Source organism: Anthonomus grandis, chromosome 2, assembly GCF_022605725.1.
Source record: "Anthonomus grandis grandis chromosome 2, icAntGran1.3, whole genome shotgun sequence".
Lineage (NCBI taxonomy): Eukaryota > Metazoa > Arthropoda > Insecta > Coleoptera > Curculionidae > Anthonomus > Anthonomus grandis.
In genome coordinates, this window is record NC_065547.1 from 40,314,362 (window position 1) to 40,331,903 (window position 17,542).

The 17,542-nt window shown below is 32.1% G+C and overlaps 1 protein-coding gene and 1 long non-coding RNA gene across 3 annotated transcripts in view; one reads left to right on the forward strand and one right to left on the reverse strand.

The window, feature by feature from the left end:
- LOC126748396 (lachesin) overlaps positions 1-17,542 on the forward strand; it is a 776,345-nt gene that overhangs the window by 171,332 nt on the left and 587,471 nt on the right. The gene's annotated exons all lie outside the window — the stretch shown is intronic.
- LOC126748461 (uncharacterized) overlaps positions 8,194-17,542 on the reverse strand; it is a 118,315-nt gene continuing 108,966 nt past the window's right edge. Inside the window, exons 2-3 of the long non-coding RNA XR_007664711.1 lie at positions 11,946-12,070; positions 8,194-8,390 (exon numbers count right to left, since the gene is read on the reverse strand). This is a non-coding gene — a long non-coding RNA (uncharacterized LOC126748461). The remainder of the gene's footprint in view (positions 8,391-11,945; positions 12,071-17,542) is intronic.

Below are 17,542 nucleotides of genomic sequence, written 5' to 3' on the forward strand. Positions count from 1 at the left end.
GGAAGATATTAACAATAAATAAAATTACTTACTTTTTAACAATAAAGTTGTATATATGCCGAAGAATAATTTTGACTAGTCATTTTGTTGTTGGTTTCATAGTATTTTAAAATACTTTTTCCCAATGGAGATTGGATTAAAAAGGTTTTTAGGTCAAAATCGGGTAAAGGTTCTTTGAAGAATAGTATTATATTATTTATTATTTTCAAATGGATTATGCCTAAATATAGTACTTACACCTACTTTATCTGAGATTCAGTTTTTTAAGTGCATTTCAAATTGTAAACGTTTGCCAACTTGTGGAATTAATTTGTTTCAACAAGTCTGCTCTTCTATGCAAACTTGATAATATTTCTATTTCTCTTTTATTTTCTAAAATGTTGAACAATAAATCTCCAAGTTAATTTTTTCGCTTATTAAGTATTAATTTGGCAAAAAAATTATAAAGACCTAGAGTATATAGATAGTACTCAAATTGTACAATAAAAATGACTTGGGTCACAACAACTTAAAAATTAGACTGACTATGCGTACGCGATCCTGCAATATCAAAGCCCACAGGATGCTTTAGTATCGCCATTATTATCAAAGAGCAACATGATTTGACAGGATTGTTTAACTTATCTCTAAATGTTTTAGTAATATTTTCATCGATGCCCCAATTTTTCAACAGATCATCCATTGCTAAATTATTTAAAATAATCCTTCCAACTAGTTTGGCGCAATCAAAATCAGGAAACACACTTTACACAAGAACAATGCAAAAAGGTAGTGGCTTAAGTACATCGGACTTCGGAGTGATCAGAGAAGAATGGTATCAGATGCGTTATGCCAGTTCCTTAGATCAAGTGCCTGGTCTTCTGTTTTAAAGATTCTGTGTCTTGGGGCAATATACTCGCGTTCATAATTTGAAGACTTCATGTTCTTGAATTAAAAACAGGCATTTTCGAATTAATGCTTATTATTTATTTTTATAAAATATTTTAAAGAAATTAATCTACTTAAATAATAAAATGTAAGCAATTGTTTTGAGGAAAAGGACTTATGTTAATTATCCACTTCATTAAATTTAAATCGAATATACAAAAAAACTTTTTTCCTTGTTTTAAGGAATTATTTTTAGGTGTGCATCTATTTTTTTCTATTCAAATAAATGGTATAAGTAATGCTCTTATACTAAGCCATAAGGTCAATAAAGTCATATTTATGGTTTATATATTGTTGCGCTGTTTTTATCACAAAAACCTAATTTTGGAATAAAATGCAAACGTTGTCAACAATGTCAGAGTTGTCAAAATTAAATTAATCTCCTGTTGATAGTATTAAAAAAAGTTATAAATTCAATATGGCTTAAAATGAAAAAAAATTGCAATTTACGCTAAATTAAACTTTATACAAGTTAGATACTACCTCGAATTTACATACATTATCAGTTTTTAGCGTTTCAAGATTCAGGTGATACTTATCAACTATAAAGCAATAAGAAGAAAGAAATATATAATAAAATATTAAAAATTAAGCCCAAAATTATCCTCTAAATACTCTGAGAATCTAAAGTAAGCCTTTCCCAGGATTAAGAAACTTTAATTTCCCTACAGATTTATTATAACCTTTAATTTTTTAATTAAAAAAATTAAGATGGTTAAAAAAATTTAAACTGGAATAAAGTAAGAGATTCTTTATTAATGTTGAATGAGGTATAGGCAAGGGTATAATATGAGTTATATAACTTCTTATAAAATTAGAGTTATCAACAGCTATAACTGATTTAAATTTAAAGGTTTATAGAATAAACAAGGATGTTAGTATTAATATTTTTTAAGGCTAAAAAATGGTTTGTAAGATTGAAAATGAATTAACCGACACATAAATGTAACCGCTCTTTTTAGGAGAATAAAAAGCGTTTGAAAAAGAGTCTCGTCACAGGAGTTAACACTACGGCATAATAAACGTCTTTAGCAATCCTGGCACCTAATTTACAAGCTACCACAAGCCACACAGCATAGCAACCACAAGTCACCCTATTTGCTTTCTTAATGATGTGCGTGACGAATCTTAATTTTGAATGAATCCAGATACCCAAGAACTTGTGAAACTTCTAAACCTCTCAGAAAGAGGCTCCAAATTTATAGTGGGGTCCGGCAACTGACTTAATTTATTTGCCTTAGAAACATTGAGTGGTAGCAAGTTAGCCTTACACCAATCTCCAAGAATATTCAGATCCGAGCCGACAGTTTGATGAAGATCCACCTTGGACCTGTTGTTCCCCAAGACATCAACAGTGGTGTCATCAGCAAACGTAAAAAATTCTCCAGAGATATTATAAAAACTCCACAAATATTCGTTATTGTCTGTCGTAAATCCAACACTAAAGCAGGTTCAGGTTCGTATACTTTTGCTTCAAATAGCCTCATAAAAAAAGTCTAGAGGTGTCAAATCTGGTGAGCGAGCTGGCCATTCCACATGTCCTTGACGGCGATTTGAAGCAAAAGGTGTACGAAACTAAACCTGCTTCAGTATTGGACTTACGACAGACAATAAAGAATATTTGTAGAAATATCGATGTGTGAAATTTTCGGATCGACTGTTCTTGTGTCAAGAAGTTCAAGGCAACCTTTTCTAGCATCTTCTCAATTGAGTTCAATGTATTTATTCGATATATCAAGTTCAATGTTAATGTATTCAGGTAATTATTAATGTACCAACATTTAGTGGTAGGTAAAGATATTGAATTTATATTCTAGGGTTATAATGTACTCGTTGGGAGCTTCAAAATACTTGCCACAAGATCACTCTTTCTATTTAATTTTTTTCCCAAGATACAGCAGTCATCTTGAAATTTTCATTTGTCAATTTTGCTTTAAAACATAGTATTCATTCATCGCTTGCATTACCTCAAGTTCTAACGTTCAAAAAATAAAGAAGGGCGGGACTATGTTTATTAGATACGGTAAGAGGGATTTAGCTCGCATTTCTTTAATAATCGCGATCCATAAAGCGGTGTTAAAAGTGTTTCTTACATCTAGTGTTACTAGTACCCACCATCTCTCCCCACCAATTCCGTCCCTTTAAATCCTGGTAGTGTTAGCATATTCCAGAATCTTTTACACAGCATGCATTGTAGACTTGCCCTTGCATAATCCAAACTGGTTTTCCAAAAGGCTCCCTCCCTCACTTCATCCAAAAGTCTCATTTTAATCAGCTACTCAAATGGCTTAGCTACTGTATTAGTAAGGCACAGAGTCTTATATGAATTAGGCTGCTCTAGGGGCCTATTTGGTGTCGGTATCAGGACAAGCCTGGCTACTTTCCATGGTTCTGGAAATCTTTGCTCTACCAGCTATGTATTAAGGCTTTCCAGAAATAGTTTCGGCTTCATATTTACAATTTCATTAATTATCTCTGGTGACTCTGGTGATTTAAAATCTAACCTAACCCAAGAAAAAAGTGTAAAAATGTTGAATCTTTAAAAAAAAATCCTAGAGGGGTTAGTAGGGTTCTATTGTTTAGCCCAAGTAAGCAACGAACAACTCTTTTTTGAAGCTTGAAATTACGGTCAAATTAAGTAACCCAGAATGCAAGGGCATAACGGAGATGCGACTCAGAAAATGAGACAAATTAAGAAACTGATCTTAGCGCAAAACAGGCAGAGCTTAATATTTTTGATAAAGCATCAATGTGCAAGTCTTATCTTAAGGAGTTATCCACAATAAGCCCCCAAGAATTTTACTTAATCAACGACGTAGTAGTAGTAGTGGTGTTGCCGCCAGTGCACCAAGTCTTTATGGTCAATAGATCAATAGAAACGATTCTACGGAATGTTATGTTGTCCGGATTGCTTTATGTGAGTCTGATATCGTCCGCAAAGAGACAAATTGTCCCGCTAATATTTAGATTAGCAATGTCGTTAATAAGCAACAGAAACCAAATAGAGCCTAAAACAGATCCCTGTGGTACTTCACATTCGATTGGCTTGCAGGAAGACATTGTCGAATCAACCCTTACAAGCTGACGTTTGTTACTAACATACGACTTAAGCCATTCAAAGGGCATCCCTTTGAGTTCGTAATACTGTAATTTATTAAATAAAATCTTGTGTCTTACACAATCAAAGGCTTGTGAAAAATCTCAAAAGATGATCGCTATTGAAGGATGGTTGTTCATGCTAGTAGTGTACACATTACTTAAAAGATAAAACATAGCATCATTTATGCATTTGTTATTCAAAAATCCAAATTGATAGGAAGTGAGAATTTTATATTGGGACAGAAATGATAGGAGCCTTCTTTTAACCGAAGTTTTTTTAACGAGAAGTGCAAATGGGCGATAGTTCGCAGCTTCCTTTTTATTACCTCATTTATGCAGGAAAAAATTTATTTATTTATGCAGTAGTAAGATCATTTAACGTACATTCCGGCAGGTTCGCAGACATTTTTGTTGTTAGTCCATCAGTTCCCGATGATGAAGATTTGGTTTTAATGTCTTTAATTGTACTGCTAAACTCTGCTATTACGATGGGTGTAAAAAAGGAACTCTGAAAGTTTACAGTAGAACTTGAAAGATATGACAACGGATCAATTGAGGGCTTTATGGTCTTAATTAACACTAAATTTTTAACTGTATTTACAAATTAATCATTTAAAATGTTCCTTGAACTAGAACCTTGAACTTTGGCTTAATAATGGTATGCCTTGATCCTGTATCAAGCAACATTGGCTTAAAACTGTTGTAGATCTACTTCACCGTATCTCATCTTTAAGGTACGCACCAGTAAGTTCAAATATAGGTGATCGTTAGATGGCACCATTCTTAGTATTTCTATATCTTTTTCTCTAAGGCATAGCTTAAGATAATTGCATTTTCTTCATTATCCCAGCGATTTCTCCTAGCAATGGCCACGAACTGATTCAAGTAGGTACTTTATGCTTCTTTCCCGTCGAATTTTCGTGTCTTCACTTTCTTCATTGTTTTTTTCCAAAACCAAGATAAATAGGGGCACGCTTTCTTACCATCTTTAGTTCTTGGATCCTTTTTTGTACTTGCCCCAATTCTTCTTTAACAATTGCTTCGAAGTTAGTTAGAAATTGTTTTTGTTTTATCTACAGATCTTTTAAATTGTAAAACTCGTTCCTTATGTTTTCTATTTCATTCGTCCTGCTTCTTTTTAAAATAATCTTCTTTTTCTATAAACCTTGCTGCTTCCTATCGTGCTCTTGTTCTACTTTCGTTTCGTCAAACTTCTTTAATAGCAGCTCCATTCATTTCTCGGTTTCTACTTTGGCCTGACTTCTTGTTACAGGCATCCGCTAAAATTAATATAATGCAGTTCAGGAACACATTCCTTTTTGAAACATATTTTTATTTACAACGACAAAAAATCTAATCTAAAAAAATCTAACCTTGACTCTATCGCATTGACTCTCATTTACTTGCTTCCGAGGTAAACAACACCACTGATTAAACTGATGAAAATATCATGAAACACGGTCACTTTTAAAGAACTTTTTTTTTTAAGAAACTTTGGAACTCAAATGAGGCCCTTAAACAAGATGAAGTACTAAAAAACGTATAATATACACTATAAGTAAAAATAATGAACTAAACTTAAGAAGAACCCTAAGTAAACCTAACTAATCAACTACAAAAGAACAAATTAGTACAAAAAAGAGTATAATTTGAAAAAAAAAATCCTCAATATTGCATTAGCTTTAGCTTGCTCCCAAAATTTAACATTTTTGTTTGTAAACACCATCATACAAATTTTATTTGTATGGGTCAGGGCCATCCATTTAGGTTATACAAAAAATTTTATACTTAATTACCTCCATCAAGCATCAAATTTTATTTATACATTCCTTTTTGTGTTCAAATAATTTGAAATCGTCCGTTTTAATTATACTACCAGGGAATGGTCCTGTGATATATAAGTGTAATTAAAGGCCAGCGCGAAAAAGCAAAGTACCCTATTTCTCTTTATATTTGCTCCCTCCTCCCCCACCCGGTCATCAAAAGGGTTAGATGAGGGTCGAGTTTCGTATAAATTTCATTTATATGTGGGAATTAGGTCGCTGACATGTGAAGCCTTTTTAATTGGGCGATTTGGTGAAATATAATGTTAAAATTGAGCAATCAAAAGGGAAAATATGGCATGATTGTTATAGAATTAGGAGCCCTCAGGCGACATTGTTTCGGAAAGTTTCCAAGTTGCTCAAACCTTTTCAAACAAACGTTTCCTTCACCTGTGAACATTCTTTTGTGGTGAGCCCGCCATAGTTACAATTCTCGTGTGCTAAACGACCGAAACTTTGATCAAAGTTTGTAAGTTTCGGTAAGAGCGGCCTTCCGATTTCTCTTTTACGATAAAGTTTCTACAAATTAGAGATCGAGACTAAACGAGTCGATATGCTTTATAAAATGGCAATCTTTTGCGGTCCGTAATGGATTTTATCTTTTGGTATTTGGACTGTCTGTAGAATTTTTATTTTATATATATTTAATTAAATTTTTTGTTCTAGTTAAAAAGGAATACGCTCACAGATAAAGACATTAAAATTTAAAAAATTCTTATGAATCATAAAAAAACAAATAGGTTTTCACCTCATAAGTGTTTTTAATTAAATCAAAGCAATATTGGCCATAGTCATTCTTACCGTTTAATACGTTTAAACCTTATTTTAAAACGGAAAATAAAATCTTATTTTCCTAATAAAATTTCTTATATTTTTAAATCTGCTTGCAATGACGTACGAAATTATACATACATTCTAAATATATTTTTCCTTAATAATAATTAAAATATAAATAATTTATTCATAAATCAAAATAAATACGAAATTTCAATACTACTAGGCAAAAAGACAATGTGTCGTGGAGACATTGTGTGTTTTACCTTATCTACTTTTTAAACAAGAAACAAACAAAAAAATGGCTTACATACTACAAAAAACAATATATTGAATATTTTTCTATTGAAATAATATGCATAGTATATAATACAAAATGTATAACCAACTAATTTAACAGATTATGTTCGATATAAAATTCATATCAATCCATTAATCAAAACTTTGGTACGTTGTTAGTTGTTATGACTTGCTTACAAATTTTTTTTCAACGTAGAATATTTAAAAATTAATATCCTGCATAGCATAACAAATATCCCGTTGTGTACCATCAAAATTTAGAAGAGGAACAATGTAGTTTTTAAGAACTCTAATTTCATTTTGTTATTGATAACTTTTATGTAAAAATTCTATTTAAACTATTCTTTTTGTTAACTACGGCAACGCCGCCCAATTATCATTTTGATAAGCGCCACCAGAGGTCGCAATGTAAAAAGTCGGTGTGCGTCCCTCTTGCGCGACTCTCTCTGTAACCATATTATCGAAACCACTAAATACGTTTAATCCATGTTAGAGCTGTTTTGAACCAGCAGTGTTTATCTATATTAAATATTAGCTAAGCTATCGAAGTGTTTTCTTCGCCTACCAAAATACACGACCTGGCGGGCAGAGACTTTATAGTTATTATCAAAGTTTTTAGTTTTGATGAAACACATATTACCAACGCAGAGTAAAGGCCTCATTGTTAGTAATTCTGATTTCTAATAAAGTCAATGTCGGGAAAAGCGCACGATTTTGCGAATTTCACGTATTGTAACTATATTTTAATTTTTACATCGTGAATGTACAGTCCATAGATTAAATACTTCTCAGATAGGAAACTCCCATGAGAGCCAATAGATCACTGAACGTCGACGCGTTGCGCCCTCTAAGTGTCGAGGAGTAGTACTAACCGAAAGTAAAATTAGGTTTGTGGCGTCATAATAGCGGGTAATTTAAAATTTGGTTATAGCGCCAAATTTAAAATTCGCTCTTCTATACATTGCGCTTAAAGTGGGAAATATGTGTATCTTTCGTAAATTATAGTAGGCAAATTGAAAAAGTGGTAAATTGGTACTTCTTGTCTCCCTAGTCCTCGGTCCTCGATTTGTCACTTTTCCTATTTGCGTACTACGATTTTTTAAAGACCCATCCATTTCCTACTAGATATATAGGTCTGGAATATATAGGAAATAGATCATAGAAAAAAAAATACAATTTCAAATTCAAATGCTTTATTTACCCAGATATAAAATTATAAAATACAGTTATAAATCTAAATTAAATTTTGACAAAAAGGATTAATTCTCGTTCATAAAAAGCGTTAATCTGTTGGTACAGACGAAATAACCCTTACAAATAATTAATTTATATCAAATATATAAAAAAGAAACAAGTAATAATAATAATAATAATAATATTAATAAAGAAAATTAATCCAGAACGGGAAAGCCGTAGATACGGCAGCGGATAAAAGAACCTAGGAGGGTAACGCCCAATATTAAGACCCTAAAAAAAAGCAAAAATGCAAAATGTCGATGTCGATGTCCACAAGGGGTAAAGACAATTTTAAACTAATGACAATTAATAATGTTTTTTTTTTTTTTTTTTTTTTTTTTTTTTACTTAATAATTATTTTAACTCCCGCAAATTTAAAAGAGCGCTGAAATGATGCGGTTCTATGGCGTGGCACAACAAAAATATCATTGTTTCGCGTCATGTGTTCATGCTCAAAATCCAAAAATTCATCTCGTAAGTTAGCCGGTTGGCCTTCCTTTATAATCCGATAAATAAAGTTAAACATATGATGCTTTCGTCTGTTTGTCATATTCAATACATTTTGGTCATTAAGATATGGCGTTATATGGTTTCTTCTTCTTTTATATGGAATATTATAGGCAAATCGCATACAGGAATTTTGAATTTTTTCAATTGCGTTTTTGGTGAACGTAAAGAGCCACCATATACCACATCGCCGTAATCGAACAAAGATAAAACAAGGCTTTCACAAAGTAAATATTTTTGTTTTGTGGACAAGTTCCGTTTAAATTTAGAAAGGTTTTTCAGGCGTAAACAGGCTGCTTTAATTTTGTTTTTTGCATGGGGTTCAAAAGAGAGAGAATTGTCAAATATGATACCCACATTTTTTGCCTCTGGGACAATTGGAACTGGAGTGTTATTTATATGAATATTTATCCGATTTTCAACATTTCGCCTTAAATTATTATTCAAACACATTAAAGGAATTTTAGATTTTTCAGCATTTAATTTGAGGTTGTGATTTTTTGCGTAGTTTTCTAGATTCATTAAATCAAACTGAAACTTATGCTGAAATGAATTATTATTCATATCTTCAATATAGAAACAGGAATATACAGTTGTGACTCGTCAGCATACTGCTGTAATGTGGAATGTTTTACAGTTTTATACATGTCTGCCACGTAGAGTGAAAAAAGTAGGGATGATTTTATAGAACCCTGAGGTACACCTTGATTTGTTTGCCTAAACTCTAAACATTGTTTTTCTAACCGTTGGACTGTCATAACACAACTTTCACGATTATATAAAAGAAGAATCTAAAAACTTTTCTTTAAAGAAGTTAATACCATATTCAGAGATTCCAAAATACCTTAGTTTAGCCAACAACATTTCGTGGTTAAGTGTGTCGAAAGCTTTACTAAAATCGAGTAGGGCCACACATGTCGCTTGATTTTGCTCTTCATTCACTCTTACATCATTTAATATTTTAACTAAACATGTTGACGTGCTAAAATTCTTTCTAAATTCTGACTGGCAATCGGGAATTAAATTATAAGCTTCAACAAAATTAGAAATCTGGTTATAAATATGTTTTTCAAACACTTTGGACACTGCAGGCAATATACTGATTGCTCTTAAATCCTTGTATTCTTTAGGTACTGAATTTTTTGCAATAGGTTTGATTATTGCTTTTTTCCATAAATTTGGATATTTTTTCTTAAGTATGCACTCATTAATTATATGTAATAACGGATTTAAGCAACATTGAGAACAAAGTTTAATGTCCTTAATTGAGATACCATCAATTCCCACTGCATTAGATTTTATTGAAGATATTATTTTAGTTAGAGTATTCAAGAAGCTGAAATGCTAACACTTCATTACAAGCTAGATTATTTTTATAGTAATCTATTGCTTCTCTACTTACTGTATTCAGAAGGGCATTAATACTATTAAAAAAATTATGAATTTCGGTTGGATTTAATAGATTAATTGGTATAATATTTTGATTTTTATTTCTTGTTAGATGAAGTTTGTCTGCTACTCTCCAAAAATCCTTTCCTTTTTTATCTGACAGTTGATTAAAAAAAGTGATTTTTTCTCTATTGATTGCATGTTTTATGTAATTTCTTAGTTCTCTATAATACTGCAAATGCGCTGGAAATTTAGTTTTTAAATATTTTTTATGCGCACGGTCGCTAAGTTTCATGAAAGTTTTTATATTTTGTGTTATCCAAGGACAAAACGGTTTTTCCTTGATTTTTTTAGTTTTAATAAGTGCATGCCTATTTAGGATTGTCAAAATGTTGCTGTTAAAAATGTCAACTTTTTCATTAATATCAGTCATGCAGTTCATCTCGTGCCAGGGAATAAGTTCCACATCATTATAAAAATTTTCGATGTTTATTGCGCTATAATCTCGAAAGGAAATATGTGTTCCTATCGCCTTTATATTCTTAAATTTAAAAATCGAAAAAATGATATTATGATCTGATATGGTATCTGAGATGGGCAATGATAGTGACTTCAAAGAAATCAAACTATCGCTGCTTACGATGTAGTCAATAAGACTTTGCGTTTCCAGTTGCCATATTCACTCTCGTTGGCTCTGATATACGTTGAAATAAATTAAAATATTCGAAAATTTGTTTAAGCCTATTTAAATACGCGTGCTCTTTTAAAAAATCAATATTAAAATCGCCTGTCATAATAACATGATCAAAGTTTAGAGTTAAACCAAGTAAGTCTTCCACGTTATCTAGGAACCTTGGTATACTACTAGATGAAGGACGATATATAGTAATTAACGCAAACGATGTTTCTCTTATTTCAAAAGTTATTCCTGAAACCTCGAAGCTACCAAAATTAAAAGTGGTACACTAACGTTTAGAGAGTTTTTTACATAGATCCTCATTCCACCACCACGTTCCTCCCTGTCTTGTCTTATAAATTTATAACCTGGTAGATCAAAGCATCTAGTGCTTGCGCTCTTATCAAGTCACGTTTCCGTAATGCAAAAGAAATCAAATGGATATTGAGAAAGATAGCATGAAAACTCGTCAAAGCCCGTATTTATGGATCTGATATTCAAATGACCCACCGACAAATTTTCCGAGAAATCTTGTAGGCACACTCCCATACCTTCATCGAGACTCGACACCTGCGGACCGGTGACCACCCCCTTCGCATCGCCACTACCGCAACATCCAAGATTATGCATAACCTAAATGCTAAAATACTCTCAAAAATAAAAATGAAACAAAACAATTAAACTAAAAAATATATACCAGTAATAAAATAAACCAAAAATTGTAATATGACCGACCAAAACAAACCAAATCCGCTCATTTCACAAAGGTCTATATCCTGTTATAGAGGCTATAAAAATTAGGCAACTTTAATAGCAGATTGACCAAGAGTACCTTTACATACATGTAAATAAATAAATTTTATCTTGTTTTTGTTCACTTATTTGAGACTGTTCACTTATTGAATTTAAGTAACTATCAATAAATTAGTAATAAAAGAGGCAATGAGAAAATATGTTAGAATTTCATACTTCAAGATATGTGTAGGTTCCAAAATTGCTCGAGCATTGAAACTCCTGAAATTGATCTTCTCTCAGGTTTAATAATGTCAGATTTAGAGTAATTTTTGACATTGAGGCTCTCAAAAGTTCTATACAGAAACTAGATGAAATTTTCTGCGTATTGACTTGGATTAGGTAATTTATTTTGAATTCCAATGTCAAGAAATAGAAGGAAGTATTAATTTTTTGAATCATTCAAAAAAATTAAATCTCACCCCATTTTGCTAAATTGTCCAACTAGGATCCTATGGTATTACTAAAGACCTGGCTTTCAAAGCATATTCTGTTCTTGGCTGCTGCTCTGTGTGATTAAAAGTCGTCAGTTCTTTCTAATCGTGATCTGAAACAAGACATTTTTAAATGGAATGTCCTTTATACTTAAGAACTTAGACTTAAAGGAATAAAAATACATTATTTTATTGTTCTCGTGAATTGCTGACCAGATATTGTGTATTAGAAGAGGTATTTTGTGGGTGTATTGGTCAATTATTAAACAAAACTATTTGTTCCTAGCCAACATTTCGAATTTTATTTAATTTATCTTCAGGATTCAAAGTAGTTTTCTCTTGTTAAATTTAAAAAAATCGGTTACGTAGATACATATTTAAAAGATGAAGTGGAACAAACCGGTAGACTAGAGAAATTTACAATATTATTATAGAATTTCACGTGGGATGCTGTTTGATCCAACATGACCAAAAATGTAAGAATTATTGGCTTCTTTGATGTGTGGACAAATAACCGATTGGTTTTTGTAAAATCCTGTTCAGGTATTATACTTAAAGGTGTCCCAATGAGCAGGTGTGCAAGAGTGATTAGTATTATTAGTATTAAACTCAATAGAATCAAAGGGAAGATGAAAAAGAGGTCTGGAAATGAGACAAGCTTGTATTTGGTGAATTACAGTACAAAAATCTTGGAAAGTTAAGAGGAGCATCATCGCCTATTACACGCTTCAAATGGTATTTTATAGATTTGACACCTGACCATAACAAATCGCCAAGATATGGGGCTCGTGGTGGCATTGTAAGCTATCATTTAATAGATCATTGAAATGTTAGTCATTGTTATTTGCACTAATGAAAGTCATTGTCAGTACATGTTTGTAAGCATTCGCCATGTGTACCCATCAAACGTTTTATAAATAATAATACCGTGTGATACTCCTTTCCGAAAAAATCGTGGTAAATAAGGCTCCAAGGAAAAAAAGGTGAAAGGTGAATCAGCTGCGGAGCAAAAAACATTAATACAACCATCACATGCCATTAATGTCAAAGTCATGTGTGCAAGAAACATGTAATAGTAACAAGCCATTGCGCTACTTGCTTCGATGAACACCCAAGTGGATCAGAGTAATTTAGTTATTAGTTCTGGTTAAAACTTTTTTTAAGATTTTTTTTCACAAAAATATAATATACTTTTTAATTTTTGTATTTTTTAGGAAATTTTGTAGTTATATTTTTTCTTATATTTGTTTAAAAAGTTATTAAAAATATGTGCATCTTTAATTTAATAGATATTTCAGGCAAGATAGATTATTATTTTTTAATAAGGAACCCAACAAAAAAAGCAAAACAACCTAGTAATTTGACAAAATTAAACCAAATCACTTTATGCTTCACGCACCTGCGGGTTTTATAAAAATGGGCGCAAAGTTAATTTGAATTTTTAATGGTGCTAAATAATTTATTGTTTTTATATCCAAACAGCATTTTAACCCGATGCCCTTTATTGAAACTATACTTTAAGTTAAAACAGTGCTGTAAAATCGGTGTACAACGGCGTATCGAGAAGGTTTCGCGAATTTATGTTTAAAAGATATTTATCCCGTTCCGGTCTTGAATTTAAATCGCACGTTTAACGAAATTGCGAAGATGTTAGCAAGATTTATATTTTTGCGGGCGTGTTCTTTTTTATGGAAAACGCCGCAGTTTGTCTCGCAGGTAGTCGTAAAAAATGCGCAAACTTTATCAATAAATTTACCGTTTAAAATAATAAATCGATCGTTTTATTATGCCGGCAATATGGAATTATTGTTTATCATCGCACGGAATTTCCAGAATGATAGGATGAATATAACAAAAAAAAAACAAGAATGATCGGAATGGAGTGAATTTGCATTTTACCCCAGATACATGAAATTAATTCGGTATAGGGGAGATCAAATCACTGTTTGGTTCGTGCACTCCGATGTGAAATATCGGATCAATTAAAAATTAAATGATCCAGCTGATTTTTAAAATTGATATGAATACGTTTATTTTTAAAAAAATTAGTTTAATTGAAACGAAAGCCTTTTTCCAGGAATGTCACTCAAGGTGGATTTATAATATTGACGGCAGCCACTGACATCCTCATCTGCTCGACGCTTTAAAGGCGAATTTATAAACCTGGAATTATCAGTGACGGCCTTGATTAAGCTTGTCGCTGGCATAGTTAGAATTGTTCGAACCTGGAATTTTTCTTTTGAACTCTCTTTGACTGGCGCAATTTGTAATTCTTGTAGGTTTATTCTCTTTAAAGCATTGCATTATTAAAAACACTAAAATACTAGTTATTTAAAAGGAAAATCAGATTTAAAATGTGGTATATTACTTGTCAAAGTTGAACTAACTAATGGGTGTTTGCAATTGCAAATTCACTCAAGAGTCATCCTCATCATATAGTCACCCAAAAACCTAAACATCATATAAAAATAACTTAAATTACTGTTCTGTTAACTTTTGGAATATTAAAATATATTCACTGGGGAACCTCGGTCTCCTTGCAGTATTTCAGTTTATATCAATTAACACAATGTTACATTCCAATATTTAGATATATGGCACTAAGATTTTTTTTTGTTTGAAAACAAAGGAAATTCAAAACATATTGGAGATACTAACATGACCATTAAATTACTAAGTAAAAAATTAGTCTGACAGCAAATACCATAACCATTGCAAATTATACATGGAAGATAATGGAACGAATTGACATATGATGCGAATGTTTTGGACTGGAAAAAATTAATGAGTTTACTCTATAAACTACCAAATTATAAATTGAATGTCTTAAAGTATTAATCGAAACCTCAACCTTAATATTTTATTTTTCCAACTCAATTTGGTTATATTCATCTGTTATAATACATACAGTTTTAGAGCATCTCTAGACTAAGATACATCATTTTTAGATCAAGTTGTGGTAACACTTACAGTTCCATATATTATAAAGTGCTTATCATGTTCATATAAGTTAAGCATTTGTTATAATTTTGTCAGCCATGGAGTTGCCAGTAAGGTAGGCGTAGGGTAGAGTTGGGACAGATGACGCACCTGTTTTTGTTGCGTGATAAAGTTTATAGTTCTAACATTGGGAGACAGTAAATAAAAACCACATTTAAATGTTTAAGTTTATACGTGAAAAATGTATTATTTGAATTCAATAAATCAGGTATTTCTGTCAATAACATTTTTTTTCCTTATTATGCATCTCACCCATCCTATATGGGTGAGTTGACGCCGACCGAGTGGGTGTTAAGTGAAAAATGTGTAAGAAAAATGTAAGTATTAAGCTCACATTAAATATAGGTAGCTTAAATAAAATAAAAAAAGTAACAGAAAGAATTCTAGATAATATGAATTAAATATTAACATGGCTATTTTGTAAAAACTAGTTTAGCACATAACATGCAATGTTGTTCATATGAGGTGCAGCAAAAAGCATGAACCCATTTCTCACATTTCATCCAGTCTACAGTGGTTGTTTGGTCGTACTTTTCTAAGCAACCAACACATTCATTCTGGTGGAATCATTAATTGAAAAATCATCATCATTATCTGATGATGACGACTGACTTTCAACTAATTTGCGTTTGGCAGAATTAAAAGCACTCACGCGAGAAAGTGAGAGAGGATGTTAACGTGGATTGAGGACGATCAGGTTCTGAGCGTTCACTTGGTAAATGTTGAGAAGGTAGTTCATTTTCCTCGGCAGAAAGAAAAACATGATCTGGGATAGCAGATGGTTTCAAGGGGTAAATTCCTGTAGCACGAAATCCTGATATTCCAATCTCAGTTGCTGCTGCACGTGTCCAAGAATCAGCAAGTTTCCCAAAATGTCTGCGTTCAATACGTTTGCCTGGATTTGCCCTTATAAATTCATCACATGTACGTTTAAAGTAACTTTTCAGTGGCTTAAAAAAAGAGCGATCAAGGGGTTGTAAAAAATGGGTAGTATGGCTGGGCAGGCACAATAATAAAACGTCATTTTCCAGGGCAGTTTCTAGCATTTCATAGAAGTTCATATGAGAACCACGACCATCTAAAATCAGGAGACACTTTCCAGCTGGCTTCCTGGGTATGAAGTGATTTGTTAGCCAATCCATGAACAGCTCTTCACAAATATAAGCAGACTTTTTCTCATTTTAATTATGGCTACGGGCGACATATTTTCTTCCCAAACTTGTTGCTTGTTCACCCCCTTAAAAATACAATATGGTGGTAAAAATAAACCTTCTAAATTACAGCCACAAGAGTTATAGTCCACCACGATTGCCCTACGATTTATGTGGGACAGTCCGGGAGAAAAATTTCAACAAGGGTACAAGACCATCTAGGTCTGGTGAACAAGTTTAAAGCCACCGATATTGTCGAGACCAAGTCAGCGTTTGCCAATCATTTATTGTCAACAGGTCATAATTTTTCCTACCCCAATAATGTGGCAGTGGTTCATGACCGTCAGAAGGGCAAAAAGCTGGATCTTCTAGAGAAGCTAGAGATTACAAGAGCGAAGAAGAGTCCAGTTTTAACTTGCGTTAACGACGTGTTCAATTTTGAGTCGGGACTCATTTTTAATAACATCTTGTAGTCTCCTCCTTTCTTTCCAAGCTATCGCATGAACGGTATGGCCTAGCGGTCAACGCAGCAAATGGTAACAGTCTTGCTGCAAGGTTGTAGGTTCAAATCTCGATAGTTCCTTTTTACTTCTTTATTATTTCCTTTTATTTAAGATGTATGTTATTGTTTTTTATATATTTGTGACGTCAGTTTTTTAAACTTATATTTTACCGTTCAGTGTGTGTGTATATTTGACCCAGTCGGGCGTGTTTTTAATCTTCTTGAGGTATACTTTTTTGTTTTACTTTAAGGTCTTTTTTTAATATTATTTGGTTTTGTTTACATTATTTTTTAGGTCTGATGATGCTCTTAGGAGCGAAACACGTGGCACCATTCTAACAAATCAAAGAATTTTTTAGACCGAGACTTTTGTGTTGTTCTCCTTTGATTTATTTTATTTTTTCGGTAATAACATTATAATATTTTTTATAACTGAAAATTTTTCCTGAAGCTTTATTTTTATTTATATCTAAAATAATTCACCTTTAGTACATTTTTTATATTTTTTATGAAAACCTAAGCCCTTAAATAAGACCTAAGGATATAAGGTAAAAGTATATAATTATAATAGCTTTGACCTGATTCAAAATATAATATACCAAAGGAAGAGACAGAAATAAATAAAAATTTAATTAAAAAAAACTAAGTCAGTTAAATTTACCAATGCAACATAATTATAGAAAACTAGCTTATAAAAGTAATATTAATTGAAATATTTGTTCTTTCATGCTTCTAAAGATATATATTCCATGTAAATTCGCACAACTACAATCCAGGAAGTAAATCCAGAAAGTAAATCCAGAGACATGCATATTAAACAATCCCTAATTCTAAAGGAATTCAGAACCCCTGGAAATAGCTGGTTACTGAAAATTATGTGTCGTTTACATAACTATACATATATGCGCAACACATGTAAGAAGGGTTTTAGT